The 20,507-nt window shown below is 45.3% G+C and overlaps 1 pseudogene; it reads left to right on the top strand.

Moving 5' to 3' along the window:
* LOC119019261 overlaps positions 1-20,507 on the top strand; it is a 38,793-nt pseudogene that overhangs the window by 17,101 nt on the left and 1,185 nt on the right.

Genomic DNA, 20,507 nt, shown 5'->3' with positions numbered 1-20,507 from the left:
GATAGATACAAGGAAGATGCCACAGAAACACATTCGAGATAGATACAAGGAGGATCCCACAGAAACACATTCAAGATAGATACAAGGAGAATGCCATATTCCGCATCAGACAGTAGAAACACTTTCGAGATAGATACAAGGAGGATGCCACGTTCCGCACCAGGCAGTAGAAACAGCTTCGAGATAGATACAAGGAGGATGCCACAGCAACACATTCGAGATAGATACAAGGAGGATCCCACAGAAACACATTCGAGATAGATACAAGGAGGATCCCACAGAAACATATTCGAGATAGATACAAGGAGGATGCCACAGAAACACATTCGAGATAGATACATGGAAGATGCCACAGAAACACATTCGAGATAGATACAAGGAAGATGCCACAGAAACACATTCGAGATAGATACAAGGAAGATGCCACAGAAACACATTCGAGATAGATACAAGGAGGATGCCACAGCAACACATTCGAGATAGATACAAGGAGGATGCCACAGCAACACATTTGAGATAGATACAGGGAGGATGCCACGCTCCGCACCAGACAGTAGAAACACCTTCGAGATAGATACAAGGAGGATGCCACGTTCTGCACCAGGCAGTAGAAACACATTCGAGATAGATACAAGGAAGATGCCACAGAAACACATTCGAGATAGATACAAGGAGGATGCCACGTTCCGCACCAGACAGTAGAAACACATTCGAGATAGATACAAGGAGGATCCCACAGAAACACATTCGAGATAGATACAAGGAGGATGCCACAGAAACACATTCGAGATAGATACAAGGAAGATGCCACAGAAACACATTCGAGATAGGTACAAGGAAGATGCCACAGAAACACATTCGAGATAGATACAAGGAAGATGCTATGTTCCGCACCAGACAGTAGAAACACATTCGAGATAGATACAAGGAAGATGCCACAGAAACGCATTTGAGATAGATACAAGGAAGATGCCACAGAAACGCATTCGAGATAGATACAAGGAAGATGCCACAGAAACACATTCGAGATAGATACAAGGAAGATGCCACAGAAACACATTCGAGATAGATTCAAGGAAGATGCCACAGAAACACATTTGAGATAGATACAAGGAGGATGCCACGTTCCGCACCAGACAGTAGAAAGACATTCGAGGAAGATACAAGGAGGATGCCACGTTCCGCACCAGACAGTAGAAACACATTCGAGAAAGATACAAGGAGGATGCCACGTTCCGCCCCAGGCAGTAGAAACAGCTTGGATATAGATACAAGGAGGATGCCACAGGAACACATTCGAGATAGATACAAGGACGATGTCACGTTCCGCACCAGACAGTAGAAACACATTCGAGATAGATACAAGGAGGATGCCACGTTCCGCACCAGGCAGTAGAAACAGCTTGGAGATAGATACAATGAGGATGCCACAGGAACACATTCGAGATAGATACAAGGAGGATGCCACGTTCCGCACCAGACAGTAGAAACACATTCGAGATAGATACAAGGAAGATGCCATGTTCCGCACCAGACAGTAGAAACGCATTCGAGATAGATACAAGGAAGATGCCACAGAAATACTTTCGAAATAGATACAAGGAGGATGGCACAGCAACACATTCGAGATAGATACAAGGAGGATGCCATGTTCCGCACCAGGCAGTAGAAACACATTCGAGATAGATACAAGGAGGATGCCACGTTCTGCACCAGACAGTAGAAACACCTTCGAGATAGATACAAGGAGGATGCCACGTTCCGCACCAGGCAGTAGAAACAGCTTCGAGATAGATACAAGGAGGATGCCACAGAAACGTATTTGAGATAGATACAAGGAAGATGCCACATAAACGCATTCGAGATAGATACAAGGAAGAGGCCACAGAAACACATTCGAGATAGATACAAGGAAGATGCCACAGAAACACATTCGAGATAGATTCAAGGAAGATGCCACAGAAACACATTTGAGATAGATACAAGGAGGATGCCATGTTCCGCACCAGACAGTAGAAACACATTCGAGGAAGATACAAGGAGGATGCCACGTTCCTCACCAGACAGTAGAAACACATTCGAGAAAGATACAAGGAGGATGCCACGTTCCGCCCCAGGCAGTAGAAACAGCTTGGAGATAGATACAAGGAGGATGCCACAGGAACACATTCGAGATAGATACAAGGAGGATGCCACGTTCCGCACCAGGCAGTAGAAACACATTCGAGATAGATACAAGGAAGATGCCACAGAAACGCATTTGAGATAGATACAAGGAAGATGCCACAGAAACGCATTCGAGATAGATACAAGGAAGATGCCACAGAAACACATTCGAGATAGATACAAGGAAGATACCACAGAAACACATTCGAGATAGATTCAAGGAAGATGCCATAGAAACACATTTGAGATAGATACAAGGAGGATGCCATGTTCCGCACCAGACAGTAGAAACACATTCGAGGAAGATACAAGGAGGATGCCACGTTCCTCACCAGACAGTAGAAACACATTCGAGAAAGATACAAGGAGGATGCCACGTTCCGCCCCAGGCAGTAGAAACAGCTTGGAGATAGATACAAGGAGGATGCCACAGGAACACATTCGAGATAGATACAAGGAGGATGCCACGTTCTGCACCAGACAGTAGAAACACATTCGAGATAGATACAAGGAGGATGCCACGTTCTGCACCAGACAGTAGAAACACCTTCGAGATAGATACAAGGAGGATGCCATGTTCCGCACCAGGCAGTAGAAACACATTCGAGATAGATACAAGGAGGATGCCACGTTCTGCACCAGACAGTAGAAACACCTTCGAGATAGATACAAGGAGGATGCCACGTTCCGCACCAGGCAGTAGAAACAGCTTCGAGATAGATACAAGGAGGATGCCACAGCAACACATTCGAGATAGATACAAGGAGGATCCCACAGAAACACATTCGAGATAGATACAAGGAGGATGCCACAGAAACACATTCGAGATAGATACAAGGAAGATGCCACAGAAACACATTCGAGATAGATACAAGGAAGATCCCACAGAAACACATTCAAGATAGATACAAGGAGAATGCCATATTCCGCATCAGACAGTAGAAACACTTTCGAGATAGATACAAGGAGGATGCCACGTTCCGCACCAGGCAGTAGAAACAGCTTGGAGATAGATACAAGGAGGATGCCACAGGAACACATTCGAGATAGATACAAGGAGGATGCCACGTTCCGCACCAGACAGTAGAAACACATTCGAGATAGATACAAGGAAGATGCCATGTTCCACACCAGACAGTAGAAACACATTCGAGATAGATACAAGGAAGATGCCACAGAAATACTGTCGAAATAGATACAAGGAGGATGCCACAACAACACATTCGAGATAGATACAAGGAGGATGCCACAGAAACACATTTGAGATAGATACAAGGAGGATGCCACGTTCCGCACCAGGCAGTAGAAACACATTCGAGATAGATACAAGGAAGATGCCACAGAAACGCATTTGAGATAGATACAAGGAAGATGCCACAGAAACGCATTCGAGATAGATACAAGGAAGATGCCACAGAAACACATTCGAGATAGATACAAGGAAGATGCCACAGAAACACATTCGAGATAGATTCAAGGAAGATGCCACAGAAACACATTTGAGATAGATACAAGGAGGATGCCATGTTCCGCACCAGACAGTAGAAACACATTCGAGGAAGATACAAGGAGGATGCCACGTTCCTCACCAGACAGTAGAAACACATTCGAGAAAGATACAAGGAGGATGCCACGTTCCGCCCCAGGCAGTAGAAACAGCTTGGAGATAGATACAAGGAGGATGCCACAGGAACACATTCGAGATAGATACAAGGAGGATGCCACGTTCTGCACCAGACAGTAGAAACACATTCGAGATAGATACAAGGAGGATGCCACGTTCTGCAACAGACAGTAGAAACACCTTCGAGATAGATACAAGGAGGATGCCATGTTCCGCACCAGGCAGTAGAAACACATTCGAGATAGATACAAGGAGGATGCCACGTTCTGCACCAGACAGTAGAAACACCTTCGAGATAGATACAAGGAGGATGCCACGTTCCGCACCAGGCAGTAGAAACAGCTTCGAGATAGATACAAGGAGGATGCCACAGCAACACATTCGAGATAGATACAAGGAGGATCCCACAGAAACACATTCGAGATAGATACAAGGAGGATGCCACAGAAACACATTCGAGATAGATACAAGGAAGATGCCACAGAAACACATTCGAGATAGATACAAGGAGGATCCCACAGAAACACATTCAAGATAGATACAAGGAGAATGCCATATTCCGCATCAGACAGTAGAAACACTTTCGAGATAGATACAAGGAGGATGCCACGTTCCGCACCAGGCAGTAGAAACAGCTTCGAGATAGATACAAGGAGGATGCCACAGCAACACATTCGAGATAGATACAAGGAGGATCCCACAGAAACACATTCGAGATAGATACAAGGAGGATCCCACAGAAACATATTCGAGATAGATACAAGGAGGATGCCACAGAAACACATTCGAGATAGATACATGGAAGATGCCACAGAAACACATTCGAGATAGATACAAGGAAGATGCCACAGAAACACATTTGAGATAGATACAAGGAAGATGCCACAGAAACACATTCGAGATAGATACAAGGAGGATGCCACAGCAACACATTCGAGATAGATACAAGGAGGATGCCACAGCAACACATTTGAGATAGATACAGGGAGGATGCCACGCTCCGCACCAGACAGTAGAAACACCTTCGAGATAGATACAAGGAGGATGCCACGTTCTGCACCAGGCAGTAGAAACACATTCGAGATAGATACAAGGAAGATGCCACAGAAACGCGTTTGAGATAGATACAAGGAAGATGCCACAGAAACACATTCGAGATAGATACAAGGAAGATGCCACAGAAACACATTCGAGATAGGTACAAGGAAGATGCCACAGAAACACATTCGAGATAGATACAAGGAGGATGCCACGTTCCGCACCAGACAGTAGAAACACATTCGAGATAGATACAAGGAGGATCCCACAGAAACACATTCGAGATAGATACAAGGAGGATGCCACAGAAACACATTCGAGATAGATACAAGGAAGATGCCACAGAAACACATTCGAGATAGGTACAAGGAAGATGCCACAGAAACACATTCGAGATAGATACAAGGAAGATGCTATGTTCCGCACCAGACAGTAGAAACACATTCGAGATAGATACAAGGAAGATGCCACAGAAACGCATTTGAGATAGATACAAGGAAGATGCCACAGAAACGCATTCGAGATAGATACAAGGAAGATGCCACAGAAACACATTCGAGATAGATACAAGGAAGATGCCACAGAAACACATTCGAGATAGATTCAAGGAAGATGCCACAGAAACACATTTGAGATAGATACAAGGAGGATGCCACGTTCCGCACCAGACAGTAGAAACACATTCGAGGAAGATACAAGGAGGATGCCACGTTCCGCACCAGACAGTAGAAACACATTCGAGAAAGATACAAGGAGGATGCCACGTTCCGCCCCAGGCAGTAGAAACAGCTTGGATATAGATACAAGGAGGATGCCACAGGAACACATTCGAGATAGATACAAGGACGATGTCACGTTCCGCACCAGACAGTAGAAACACATTCGAGATAGATACAAGGAGGATGCCACGTTCCGCACCAGGCAGTAGAAACAGCTTGGAGATAGATACAATGAGGATGCCACAGGAACACATTCGAGATAGATACAAGGAGGATGCCACGTTCCGCACCAGACAGTAGAAACACATTCGAGATAGATACAAGGAAGATGCCATGTTCCGCACCAGACAGTAGAAACGCATTCGAGATAGATACAAGGAAGATGCCACAGAAATACTTTCGAAATAGATACAAGGAGGATGGCACAGCAACACATTCGAGATAGATACAAGGAGGATGCCATGTTCCGCACCAGGCAGTAGAAACACATTCGAGATAGATACAAGGAGGATGCCACGTTCTGCACCAGACAGTAGAAACACCTTCGAGATAGATACAAGGAGGATGCCACGTTCCGCACCAGGCAGTAGAAACAGCTTCGAGATAGATACAAGGAGGATGCCACAGAAACGTATTTGAGATAGATACAAGGAAGATGCCACATAAACGCATTCGAGATAGATACAAGGAAGAGGCCACAGAAACACATTCGAGATAGATACAAGGAAGATGCCACAGAAACACATTCGAGATAGATTCAAGGAAGATGCCACAGAAACACATTTGAGATAGATACAAGGAGGATGCCATGTTCCGCACCAGACAGTAGAAACACATTCGAGGAAGATACAAGGAGGATGCCACGTTCCTCACCAGACAGTAGAAACACATTCGAGAAAGATACAAGGAGGATGCCACGTTCCGCCCCAGGCAGTAGAAACAGCTTGGAGATAGATACAAGGAGGATGCCACAGGAACACATTCGAGATAGATACAAGGAGGATGCCACGTTCTGCACCAGACAGTAGAAACACATTCGAGATAGATACAAGGAGGATGCCATGTTCTGCACCAGACAGTAGAAACACCTTCGAGATAGATACAAGGAGGATGCCATGTTCCGCACCAGGCAGTAGAAACACATTCGAGATAGATACAAGGAGGATGCCACGTTCTGCACCAGACAGTAGAAACACCTTCGAGATAGATACAAGGAGGATGCCACGTTCCGCACCAGGCAGTAGAAACAGCTTCGAGATAGATACAAGGAGGATGCCACAGCAACACATTCGAGATAGATACAAGGAGGATCCCACAGAAACACATTCGAGATAGATACAAGGAGGATGCCACAGAAACACATTCGAGATAGATACAAGGAAGATGCCACAGAAACACATTCGAGATAGATACAAGGAAGATCCCACAGAAACACATTCAAGATAGATACAAGGAGAATGCCATATTCCGCATCAGACAGTAGAAACACTTTCGAGATAGATACAAGGAGGATGCCACGTTCCGCACCAGGCAGTAGAAACAGCTTGGAGATAGATACAAGGAGGATGCCACAGGAACACATTCGAGATAGATACAAGGAGGATGCCACGTTCCGCACCAGACAGTAGAAACACATTCGAGATAGATACAAGGAAGATGCCACAGAAACGCATTTGAGATAGATACAAGGAAGATGCCACAGAAACGCATTCGAGATAGATACAAGGAAGATGCCACGTTCCGCACCAGACAGTAGAAACACATTCGACAAAGATACAAGGAGGATGCCACGTTCCGCCCCAGGCAGTAGAAACAGCTTGGAGATAGATACAAGGAGGATGCCACAGGAACACATTCGAGATAGATACAAGGACGATGTCACGTTCCGCACCAGACAGTAGAAACACATTCGAGATAGATACAAGGAGGATGCCACGTTCCGCACCAGGCAGTAGAAATACCTTCGAGATAGATACAAGGAGGATGCCACGTTCCGCACCAGGCAGTAGAAACAGCTTCGAGATAGATACAAGGAGGATGCCACAGCAACACATTCGAGATAGATACAAGGAGGATCCCACAGAAACATATTCGAGATAGATACAAGGAGGATGCCACAGAAACACATTCGAGATAGATACATGGAAGATGCCACAGAAACACATTCGAGATAGATACAAGGAAGATGCCACAGAAACACATTCGAGATAGATACAAGGAAGATGCCACAGAAACACATTTGAGATAGATACAAGGAGGATCCCACAGAAACACATTCAAGATAGATACAAGGAGAATGCCATATTCCGCACCAGACATTAGAAACACAGGTGAGATAGATACAAGGAGGATGCCACGTTCTGCACCAGACAGTAGAAACACTTTCGAGATAGATACAAGGAGGATGCCACGTTCCGCACCAGGCAGTAGAAACAGCTTCGAGATAGATACAAGGAGGATGCCACAGCAACACATTCGAGATAGATACAAGGAGGATCCCACAGAAACACATTCGAGATAGATACAAGGAGGATGCCACAGAAACACATTCGAGATAGATACAAGGAAGATGCCACAGAAACACATTTGAGATAGATACAAGGAGGATCCCACAGAAACACATTCAAGATAGATACAAGGAGAATGCCATATTCCGCACCAGACATTAGAAACACAGGTGAGATAGATACAAGGAGGATGCCACGTTCTGCACCAGACAGTAGAAACACTTTCGAGATAGATACAAGGAGGATGCCACGTTCCGCACCGGACAGTAGAAACACATTCGAGGAAGATACAAGGAGGATGCCACGTTCCGCACCAGACAGTAGAAACACATTCGAGAAAGATACAAGGAGGATGCCACGTTCCGCCCCAGGCAGTAGAAACAGCTTGGATATAGATACAAGGAGGATGCCACAGGAACACATTCGAGATAGATACAAGGACGATGTCACGTTCCGCACCAGACAGTAGAAACACATTCGAGATAGATACAAGGAGGATGCCACGTTCCGCGCCAGGCAGTAGAAACAGCTTGGAGATAGATACAAGGAGGATGCCACAGGAACACATTCGAGATAGATACAAGGAGGATGCCACGTTCCGCACCAGACAGTAGAAACACATTCGAGATAGATACAAGGAAGATGCCACAGAAACGCATTTGAGATAGATACAAGGAAGATGCCACAGAAACGCATTCGAGATAGATACAAGGAAGATGCCACGTTCCGCACCAGACAGTAGAAACACATTCGACAAAGATACAAGGAGGATGCCACGTTCCGCCCCAGGCAGTAGAAACAGCTTGGAGATAGATACAAGGAGGATGCCACAGGAACACATTCGAGATAGATACAAGGACGATGTCACGTTCCGCACCAGACAGTAGAAACACATTCGAGATAGATACAAGGAGGATGCCACGTTCCGCACCAGGCAGTAGAAATACCTTCGAGATAGATACAAGGAGGATGCCACGTTCCGCACCAGGCAGTAGAAACAGCTTCGAGATAGATACAAGGAGGATGCCACAGCAACACATTCGAGATAGATACAAGGAGGATGCCACGTTCCGCACCAGGCAGTAGAAACAGCTTCGAGATAGATACAAGGAGGATGCCACAGCAACACATTCGAGATAGATACAAGGAGGATCCCACAGAAACATATTCGAGATAGATACAAGGAGGATGCCACAGAAACACATTCGAGATAGATACATGGAAGATGCCACAGAAACACATTCGAGATAGATACAAGGAAGATGCCACAGAAACACATTCGAGATAGATACAAGGAAGATGCCACAGAAACACATTCGAGATAGATACAAGGAAGATGCCACAGAAACACATTCGAGATAGGTACAATGAAGATGCCACGTTCCGCACCAGACAGTAGAAACACATTCGAGATACATACAAGGAAGATGCCACAGAAACACATTCGAGATAGATACAAGGAGGATGCCACAGCAACACATTCGAGATAGATACAAGGAGGATGCCACAGCAACACATTTGAGATAGATACAGGGAGGATTCCACAGAAACACATTCGAGATAGGTACAAGGAAGATGCCACAGACACACATTCGAGATAGATACAAGGAAGATGCCACAGAAACACATTCGAGATAGATCCAAGGAAGATGCCACAGAAACACATTCGAGATAGATACAAGGAAGATGCCATAGAAACACATTCGAGATAGATACAAGGAAGATGCCACAGAAACGCGTTTGAGATAGATACAAGGAAGATGCCACAGAAACACATTCGAGATAGATACAAGGAAGATGCCACAGAAACACATTCGAGATAGGTACAAGGAAGATGCCACAGACACACATTCGAGATAGATACAAGGAAGATGCCACAGAAACACATTCGAGATAGATCCAAGGAAGATGCCACAGAAACACATTCGAGATAGATACAAGGAAGATGCCACAGAAACACATTCGAGATAGATTCAAGGAAGATGCCACAGAAACACATTTGAGATAGATACAAGGAGGATGCCACGTTCCGCACCAGACAGTAGAAACACATTCGAGGAAGATACAAGGAGGATGCCACGTTCCGCCCCAGGCAGTAGAAACAGCTTGGAGATAGATACAAGAAGGATGCCACAGGAACACATTCGAGATAGATACAAGGAAGATGCCACAGAAACACATTCGAGATAGATCCAAGGAAGATGCCACAGAAACACATTCGAGATAGATACAAGGAAGATGCCATAGAAACACATTCGAGATAGATACAAGGAAGATGCCACAGAAACGCGTTTGAGATAGATACAAGGAAGATGCCACAGAAACACATTCGAGATAGATACAAGGAAGATGCCACAGAAACACATTCGAGATAGGTACAAGGAAGATGCCACAGACACACATTCGAGATAGATACAAGGAAGATGCCACAGAAACACATTCGAGATAGATCCAAGGAAGATGCCACAGAAACACATTCGAGATAGATACAAGGAAGATGCCACAGAAACACATTCGAGATAGATTCAAGGAAGATGCCACAGAAACACATTTGAGATAGATACAAGGAGGATGCCACGTTCCGCACCAGACAGTAGAAACACATTCGAGGAAGATACAAGGAGGATGCCACGTTCCGCCCCAGGCAGTAGAAACAGCTTGGAGATAGATACAAGGAGGATGCCACAGGAACACATTCGAGATAGATACAAGGACGATGTCACGTTCCTCACCAGACAGTAGAAACACATTCGAGATAGATACAAGGAGGATGCCACGTTCCGCACCAGGCAGTAGAAACAGCTTGGAGATAGATACAAGGAGGATGCCACAGGAACACATTCGAGATAGATACAAGGAGGATGCCACGTTCCGCAACAGACAGTAGAAACACATTCGAGATAGATACAAGGAAGATGCCATGTTCTGCACCAGACAGTAGAAACACATTCGAGATAGATACAAGGAAGATGCCACAGAAACACATTCGAGATAGATACAAGGAGGATCCCACAGAAACACATTCAAGATAGATACAAGGAGAATGCCATATTCCGCACCAGACATTAGAAACACAGGTGAGATAGATACAAGGAGGATGCCACTTTCTGCACCAGACAGTAGAAACACAGGTGAGATAGATACAAGGAGGATGCCACGTTCTGCACCAGACAGTAGAAACACTTTCGAGATAGATACAAGGAGGATGCCACGTTCCGCACCAGGCAGTAGAAACAGCTTCGAGATAGATACAAGGAGGATGCCACAGCAACACATTCGAGATAGATACAAGGAGGATCCCACAGAAACACATTCGAGATAGATACAAGGAGGATCCCACAGAAACATATTCGAGATAGATACAAGGAGGATGCCACAGAAACACATTCGAGATAGATACATGGAAGATGCCACAGAAACACATTCGAGATAGGTACAAGGAAGATGCCACAGACACACATTCGAGATAGATACAAGGAAGATGCCACAGAAACACATTCGACATAGATCCAAGGAAGATGCCACAGAAACACATTCGAGATAGATACAAGGAAGATGCCACAGAAACACATTCGAGATAGATTCAAGGAAGATGCCACAGAAACACATTTGAGATAGATACAAGGAGGATGCCACGTTCCGCACCAGACAGTAGAAACACATTCGAGGAAGATACAAGGAGGATGCCACGTTCCGCCCCAGGCAGTAGAAACAGCTTGGAGATAGATACAAGGAGGATGCCACAGGAACACATTCGAGATAGATACAAGGACGATGTCACGTTCCGCACCAGACAGTAGAAACACATTCGAGATAGATACAAGGAGGATGCCACGTTCCGCACCAGGCAGTAGAAACAGCTTGGAGATAGATACAAGGAGGATGCCACAGGAACACATTCGAGATAGATACAAGGAGGATGCCACGTTCCGCAACAGACAGTAGAAACACATTCGAGATAGATACAAGGAAGATGCCATGTTCTGCACCAGACAGTAGAAACACATTCGAGATAGATACAAGGAAGATGCCACAGAAACACATTCGAGATAGATACAAGGAGGATCCCACAGAAACACATTCAAGATAGATACAAGGAGAATGCCATATTCCGCACCAGACATTAGAAACACAGGTGAGATAGATACAAGGAGGATGCCACTTTCTGCACCAGACAGTAGAAACACAGGTGAGATAGATACAAGGAGGATGCCACGTTCTGCACCAGACAGTAGAAACACTTTCGAGATAGATACAAGGAGGATGCCACGTTCCGCACCAGGCAGTAGAAACAGCTTCGAGATAGATACAAGGAGGATGCCACAGCAACACATTCGAGATAGATACAAGGAGGATCCCACAGAAACACATTCGAGATAGATACAAGGAGGATCCCACAGAAACATATTCGAGATAGATACAAGGAGGATGCCACAGAAACACATTCGAGATAGATACATGGAAGATGCCACAGAAACACATTCGAGATAGATACAAGGAAGATGCCACAGAAACACATTCGAGATAGATACAAGGAAGATGCCACAGAAACACATTCGAGATAGATACATTGAAGATGCCACAGAAACACATTCGAGATAGGTACAATGAAGATGCCACGTTCCGCACCAGACAGTAGAAACACATTCGAGATAGATACAAGGAGGATTCCACGTCCTGCACCACTCAAAAGAAACACATTCGAGATAGATACCAGTCAGATACAGTGTTTTAGAGCAGACAAAAATTCGTCATGTCTCAGAGATACAAGACGGATCAAAGCTATAGTCAAAAGAAAAAGCAAGATTTCAGTCTCAGATATCACAGCGATCTGGAATTTAGTCGTTTTAATCAACGTTGTAACCAGCGGAGCAGAACCAAATTGGCCACAAATGCTGCCTTTAGCACATTTTACAAGATGCAGAGAGCTCTTAGAATCAGGAGAAAATACAGACAAATTGTGCCCCACCGCCCCCAGCCCCTGATTGATCCGGTGATGGAAGCAGCCATAGCTGTCTTTCGTGAGTCCATTGCACATGGACCCACATACATTTGTACCGTTTGTAACAGAACCATGTTTCCTAATCAGGTCAAAGAATGCAAAAGACAAAAATATTGTAAACACACAAAAGTCGCAGCAGCATGCTTGACAGGAAACTATGTTCACTTTTGTGACAGTGACTGCTCTACCCCTTGCTCTGTGCCACAAGAAAGACTGCATGAGTGGATATGCTACACCTGCGACAGCCACCTTAGCAGAGGATGCATACCACCCATGGCAGTGGTAAACAATTTGGAGTTGGCGCCCATCCCCCCAGAATTGGCTGCACTTAATGTGCTTGAGAGGCAGCTGATTGCAAAAATCTTGCCATTTGCAAAAATTGTTGCTCTGCCAAAAGGCCAACAGAGAGCAGTCCACGGAGCTGTTGAGTGCGTTACATCAGAGGTGGAAGCGACGAATAAACACCACGGATCGGGAGCACTTCTTGAGGCGTAAGCTGCAGGTATGGGCTACAACCTCTTGAGCACTGAGCTCTCTGTGTTTAGAGTAGGCCTGCATAATTTGTTTCATTTTGTCGCGCTTGTTAACATCAGATGTCTTAACATCTTTGATGACGTTCTTCATGAATTCCGTCATCTCGTGCTCCGGTTTCGCTACATATGACATCATGTAAATGATTCCGCACCAGACAATAGAAACACATTCGAGATAGATTCAAGGAAGATGCCACGTTCCGCACCAGACAATAGAAACGCATTCGAGATAGATACAAGGAAGATGCCATGTTCCGCACCAGACAATAGAAACGCATTCGAGATAGATACAAGGAAGATGCCACGTTCCGCACCACTCAAAAGAAATGCATTCGAGATAGATACAAGGAGGGATGCCACGTTCCGCACCACTCAAAAGAAACGCCTTCGAGATAGATACAAGGAGGGATGCCACGTTCCGCACCACTCAAAAGAAACGCATTCGAGATAGATACAAGGAAGGATGCCACGTACCGCACCAGACAAGAGAAACACATTCGAGATAGATACAAGGAAGATGCCACGTTCTGCACCAGACAAGAGAAACACATTCGAGATAGATACAAGGAAGGATGCCACGTTCCGCACCAGACAAGAGAAACACATTCGCGATAGATACAAGGAAGGATGCCACGTTCCGCACCACTCAAAAGAAACACATTCGAGATAGATACAAGGAAGGATGCCACGTTCCGCACCACTCAAAAGAAACACATTTGAGATAGATACCAGTCAGATACAGTGTTTCAGAGCAGACAAAAATTTGTCATGTCTCAGAGATACAAGATGGATCAAAGCTATAGACAAAAGAAAAAGCAAGATTTCAATCTCAGATATCACAGCGATCTGGAATTTAGACGTCGTTTTAATCAACGTTGTAACCAGCGGAGAGGAACCAAATTGGCCACAAATGCTGCCTTCAGCACATTTTACAAGATGCAGAGAGCTCTTAGAATCAGGAGAAAATACAGACAAATTGTGCCCCACCGCCCCCAGCCCCTGATTGATCCGGTGATGGAAGCAGCCATAGCTGTCTTTCGTGAGTCCATTAGACATGGACCCACATACATTTGTACCGTTTGTAACAGAACCGTGTTTCCTAATCAGGTCAAAGAATGCAAAAGACAAAAATATTGTAAACACACAAAAGTCGCAGCAGTATGCTTGACAGGAAACTATGTTCACTTTTGTGACAGTGACTGCTCTACCCCTTGCTCTGTGCCACAAGAAAGACTGCATGAGTGGATATGCTACACCTGCGACAGCCACCTTAGCAGAGGATGCATACCACCCATGGCAGTGGTAAACAATTTGGAGTTGGCGCCCATCCCCCCAGAATTGGCTGCACTTAATGTGCTTGAGAGGCAGCTGATTGCAAAAATCTTGCCATTTGCAAAAATTGTTGCTCTGCCAAAAGGCCAACAGAGAGCAGTCCACGGAGGTGTTGTGTGCGTTCCATCAGAGGTGGAAGCGACCGTCAACAGTCTCCCAAGGCCCAGAGCAGAAGCGCAGCTCCTTCAAGTGAAATTGAAAAGGCACATCAAATACAAAGGTTACCAGCACTTTTACAGAGTTAATATGAAGAATGTGCTCGCTGGCCTTGCGAAATTGAAAGAGACACATTCAGAATATAAAGACGTGTTTATCGATGAGACTGCAACTTTTGACTGTCTGCTCGAAGAAGAGGAAACCAGATAGGAAGAGGAGCTCAGACAAGAAGAGGAGCCCAGCATCCCAGAAGAAGATCGGGATGTCGATTTAGAGGAAATTTTTAAAAGCCAAAACGAGCCGGGACAGTTAGAGGCAGATGAGGAAGAACAGGAGGAGCTGAGACCAGGCCTCACCCTGGACACTTGCATGCAGCCCCCGACATTGCACAGGAAATCCTTTCATATGGCGACCGAGTTTTTAGTGTTGCACCCACGCAAGGCAACAAACCGGTTGGTTTTTTCATCATACCAAAGTTGGAGGCCATGGCTTTTCCTGTACAATTTCCGACAGGAGAGAACACGTTAGATGAAGCTAGAACCGTCTCCTTGTCCCCGAGCCTCTACTTTAATTCTGGACTCTTTGCTGCAGATACGCGTTTTGCAAGTGACCAGAGTTATCTTTTCTTTGCGCAGTTTGTTACAGAGACTCACCTCGCGACAAATAGTATGTCTATACAAATGCGCAAAGGAAAGTCGAAAACCAAAGACGGCCGTAGGATTAACAATGTCATGCTCCAGGACAAGGATGAGGTAGAACGGCTCATCATGATCCAAGATGCAACCAGGTTCATGCAGCCTCTTAGAGGCACTCCAGCCTATTGGAATAAAACGCTTAAAGATGTGCACGCCATGTTTCGTCAAATTGGAAAACCAACCAATTTTTTGCCACGTTCTCCGCTGCTGAGATGAGATGGCCTGAGTTCATAGAGGCCATCAAAGCTCAGCAAGGTGAACAAGGGCTGTTTTCAGATTTAGATTAGAAAACAAAATGCGACATTCTGAGAAGTAACCCCATCACAGTAATGCGCATGCTTGAAAAGAGAGTAGAGGCTCTCATGACGAACCTCATCCTCTCTCCTTCATAGCCGATTGGTGAAGTAGAAGATTATTTTTATCGTGTTGAGTACCAAGCCAGGGGAAGCCCGCACATTGACATGCTCATTTGGATAAAAGATTCACCTAAATTTGAAGAGGACCCCGATAGACATGTCATGGAATTTTTAGATAGATACATTAGTTGCAAAATGCCCGACCCTGACACAGATCTGGAACTCCACAAAATAGTGTCAGATGTTCAGGTGCACAGCAGGAAACATTCAAAGTCCTGTAAGAAGGGAAATGTAGCCTGCAGGTTCGGCTTTCCAAAACTACTGATGGATAAAACATTCATCACCAGGCCCCCCGCTATTAATTGCCACCAAAAAGAGGATCAAGATGATGCAGACTTCAAAGCGCAAATAGAAGAGCAGAAAAGGGCCCTCGCAGAAATGCAAAAATTGGCTAAACAAACGCTCCAACCAGTTAGAGATCTGCTTATGGATCCAGGTGCTTCGTTCAGCAGTTTGACAGACTTGCTTTGCCAGTGCAACTTAACTTACGAGCAATACTTTGCCGCCGCGCAGCGCCTGGCAAACACCCATGTCGTGATGCTGAGGCGCCATCCAAATGATTGTTGGGTTAATGCCTACAATCCTGATTTGCTTAGAGCGTGGAACGCAAACATGGACATCCAGTACATCATAGACGACTACAGCTGCATCATGTACATGATGTCATATGTAGCGAAACCGGAGCACGAGATGACGGAATTCCTTAAGAACGTCATCAAGGATGTAAAGACATCTGATGTTAACAAGCGCGACGAAATGAAACAAATTATGCAGGCCTACTCTAAACACAGAGAGGTCAGCGCTCAAGAGGCTGTAGCCCGTACCTGCAGCTTACGCCTCAAGAAGTGCTCCCGATCCGTGGTGTTTATTCAGACGGACGAGGATTCTGAAAATGAGTCACCCTATGAGTAGACTGGAAAGAATGGAACCCGGATCAGTGGATGTATGGATGTCGGGGTTGCCTGAAAAATACGTCAACAGACCTCTCACTCGAGAGTTTGGATGTATGTGCCTGGCCGAGTTCGCGTCAGACTACAGGGTAGTCTACGGCCGGCAAACAGAAAGCCCGAATGCCATTCTATTGTTGAACGATGAAGGATTTATTCAAAAGAGAACCGTAGGAAAACCAGCAATCATTAGATTTACTCGCTTCTCTGAGGAAAAAACTCCAGAGAAGTTTTATAGAAGATTGCTGAAACTTTATCTCCCACATCGATCCGACGCCGATCTGAGAGATAAAGCGTACCCCACTTATGAAGAGTTTTATAAGTGTAGCGACAAGTGGGGTATGAGAGTAGAGGAAATAGTGGGGCACAACAAAAAACATTATGAGGGCCAAGGAAAAAACATGGAAGCTGCGTTTCAACAGCTTCAACAGGTGTGCGGTCCTCTCGTGAATGCTTGGAACTCTTTTGCGCCCGAAGTTGAAGTTGACCGGCTGGAGTGCCTGGCTGAATGTGAACCTCGCGATCAGGAGCAAAACGGTGAAGATGTCCCAGAATTCGGCACTAAGAAGGATAAGGGGAGCTCTATGCCTAGAATAGATGCTCCAGAGTTGAGTCCAGACTTTGTTAGGAAAATGTACCAAAGTCTGAACGAAACTCAGGCTTCCGTTTTCTACAGTGTTCGACAGTGGTGCTTTGAACTAGTCTGGGGCCACAATCCAGAACCATTTTATTACTTCCTGTCGGGAGGGGCTGGATGTGGCAAATCGCATGTGATTAAGTGCATTCACCACGAGGCAACGAGAATTCTGCGTGAGCTCCCGAGATTTCGAGACCACGCAGACATGTCCCAACCCGCAGTGCTGCTGACCGCATTCACAGGTACAGCAGCATTTAACATATCAGGCAACACGTTGCACTCCATTCTCAAATTACCAAGGTCCTTGAAGCCACCTTATCAAGGTCTTGGGAATGCACTCGACGAAGTCAGAGCAACAATGGCGAACGCTGAGATTCTCATCATCGATGAGATATCCATGGTCTCTAAAGAGCTATTTGCCTACGTGCATTGGCGATTTCAGCAGTCCAGGGGTAATCGGAAGCCATTTGGAGGCATGTCTGTCCTTGCTTTAGGTGACTTTTATCAACTGCCGCCCCTTGGTTAAGCCAAGCCACTGTGTGTGTACGAGGAGACTGAGTTTGATCTCTGGAAGGATAACTTCAAAATGGTCACCCTGACAGAGATCATGCGACAGAAAGAAGATCGAGCTTTTGCTGAACTCTTGAACTGTCTCAGGGTGAAGCAAAACGAAGATTCTTTGTTAGATGAAGACAGGCTCTTGCTTACACAGGCAGTGGCTGATAGTCAGCAATGCCCAGCACTGAGTCTACACATCTACGCCACAAACAAAGAAGTAGACCGTCACAACACCGACATCGTAACTGCTTCCTACAAGGATGCGATTGGCGTTGCAGCTCATGATTTTCGAAAAGACCCCAGAACTGGCTGCATGACGTTTGTGTTTGGGGAAGTTAAAGGACACAAGTGAGATTTGCCCGACAACATAATTGCTGCTCAAGGAGTACGCATTATGTTGATCCGAAATTTAGATGTGGAAGACGGCCTTGTGAACGGTACATTTGGAACCATTTCTAACATTGTAATTAGAGAACCGGAAGGCGAGAAGATGATTGGACTCCTGCTGGACAATCCTACAGCAGGACAGAGATACCGCAAAAAAATCTTAGGTCCCTCAGATGACTCAGTGTACATCAAAAGATCTGAGGAGAACCTAAGTAACAAGAAGGGGGTTGTTCGCCGGCAGTTCCCCGTGAAATTAGCTTTTGCTTGTACGGCCCACAAAGTTCAAGGAATGACCGTGCCGTCGGCGGTTGTGTGTCTGAAGCGTGTTTTTGAACTTGGTATGACGTACGTCACGCTCAGCCGCACAACCTCGCTTCAAGGTCTCACCATTCTCGACTTTGATGAGAAAAAAATTTATGCTGACCCCAAGATCAAGACAGCCCTGGAAAGTATGCCTCATGCATCTTTCCAGAGCTGTAGACCATTAACGTTTTTGAAATCTATACAACAAACGCCAAAGGTTTTGACAATTGTCCACCACAACACGCAGGGTCTGCCATGTCACATGGTGGACCTGAAAGCACGTCACAAGCTCCAACAAGCAGTTCCGCTTTGCCTTACAGAGACACATTTGTCAGGGTCCTCTCTCTCTCTCTCTCTCTCTCTCTCTCTCTCTCTTTCTCTCTGTCTCTGTCTCTCTCTACCTGTCTGTCTGTCTGTCTCTCTCTCTCTCTCTCTCTCTCTCTCTCTCTCTGTCTGCCTCTGTTTGTCTCTATCTGTCTGTCTCTGTCTCTCTCTATCTGTCTGTCCCTGTCTGTCTGTCTGTCTCTCTCTCTCTGTCTGTCTGCCTCTCTCTCTGTATCTGTCTCTCTCTCTATCTCTCTGTTCATTTCACAATCCACTGTACATTGAGAGCCATTTTTTCTGTCGCTAACTCGTCCCACATCATTGAGCGCAAACAAACAATACATCAAAACGTGCGGTTCGATCTGACTCGGTATCCTATCATTCAGTTTTTCAGAATATCAATTTTTTCGCGTCATAAGACGCAAAAAACTGCCAAACATTTCCCATAAGGAATGAATGGGACGAGGTAAAAAAGGTCTCAAATCTTCAGCATTTTGTAACATCTCCTGCTCTGGCATACATTCACCTAAAAACACCATTCAAACTTTAAAATGTAGATACAAGTCCAAATTATTAACGTGATATCAGTTTTGCCTTAGCTTTCATAGTTTTTTCGTCACGGGGCAAAGCGCACAGCCCACTCTCACGATTCCCCAGCGGGGAATTGTCTAGTTAGTGGGCTCTGCTCAATGCTAGCTGCTTTGCTTTAAGTGGCGATCACTTTGACTCATTGCTCGGCCTCGCACTGCGCTGACACAGACTTTTAATTGCATCCGCGGTTGCGGTGCCTCAACGCTGTCCCCCTGGTTCCTGGCTGCTCACCACAGCTGGCTAAGAGTGTTAGCCTTCGTCCAGGCTTTGTTTAAGCGTTGCCATGGCCTAATCGTTGTTCGACAATGCCATCCTGAACTGTGTACTGTCAACCCTGCCACTTGTTGTTTTGTGTGTATATGAGAGAATATAGTGGGAGAGTTTATCCCATTTTCTTTGTAATTAGTAGTTTGACATTTTCTTTCTTTTGTAAAAGTTGGTTTTACTGCAACCTGTAGTTCTGATTTGTTAGCGTCATGATTATTTTGGTCGTTGCAGGTGCATTTCGTTTAATGTAAATTTGAATTCTATTTGATTTGATATTGTGTTAATTCTTAGGGATGTGATAAACC

Source organism: Acanthopagrus latus, chromosome 5 (assembly GCF_904848185.1).
Source record: "Acanthopagrus latus isolate v.2019 chromosome 5, fAcaLat1.1, whole genome shotgun sequence".
NCBI classification, from domain to species: Eukaryota; Metazoa; Chordata; class Actinopteri; order Spariformes; family Sparidae; genus Acanthopagrus; species Acanthopagrus latus.
Note: the sequence above shows the minus strand (reverse complement) of the source record. Positions and strands in the feature narration are given on the sequence as shown.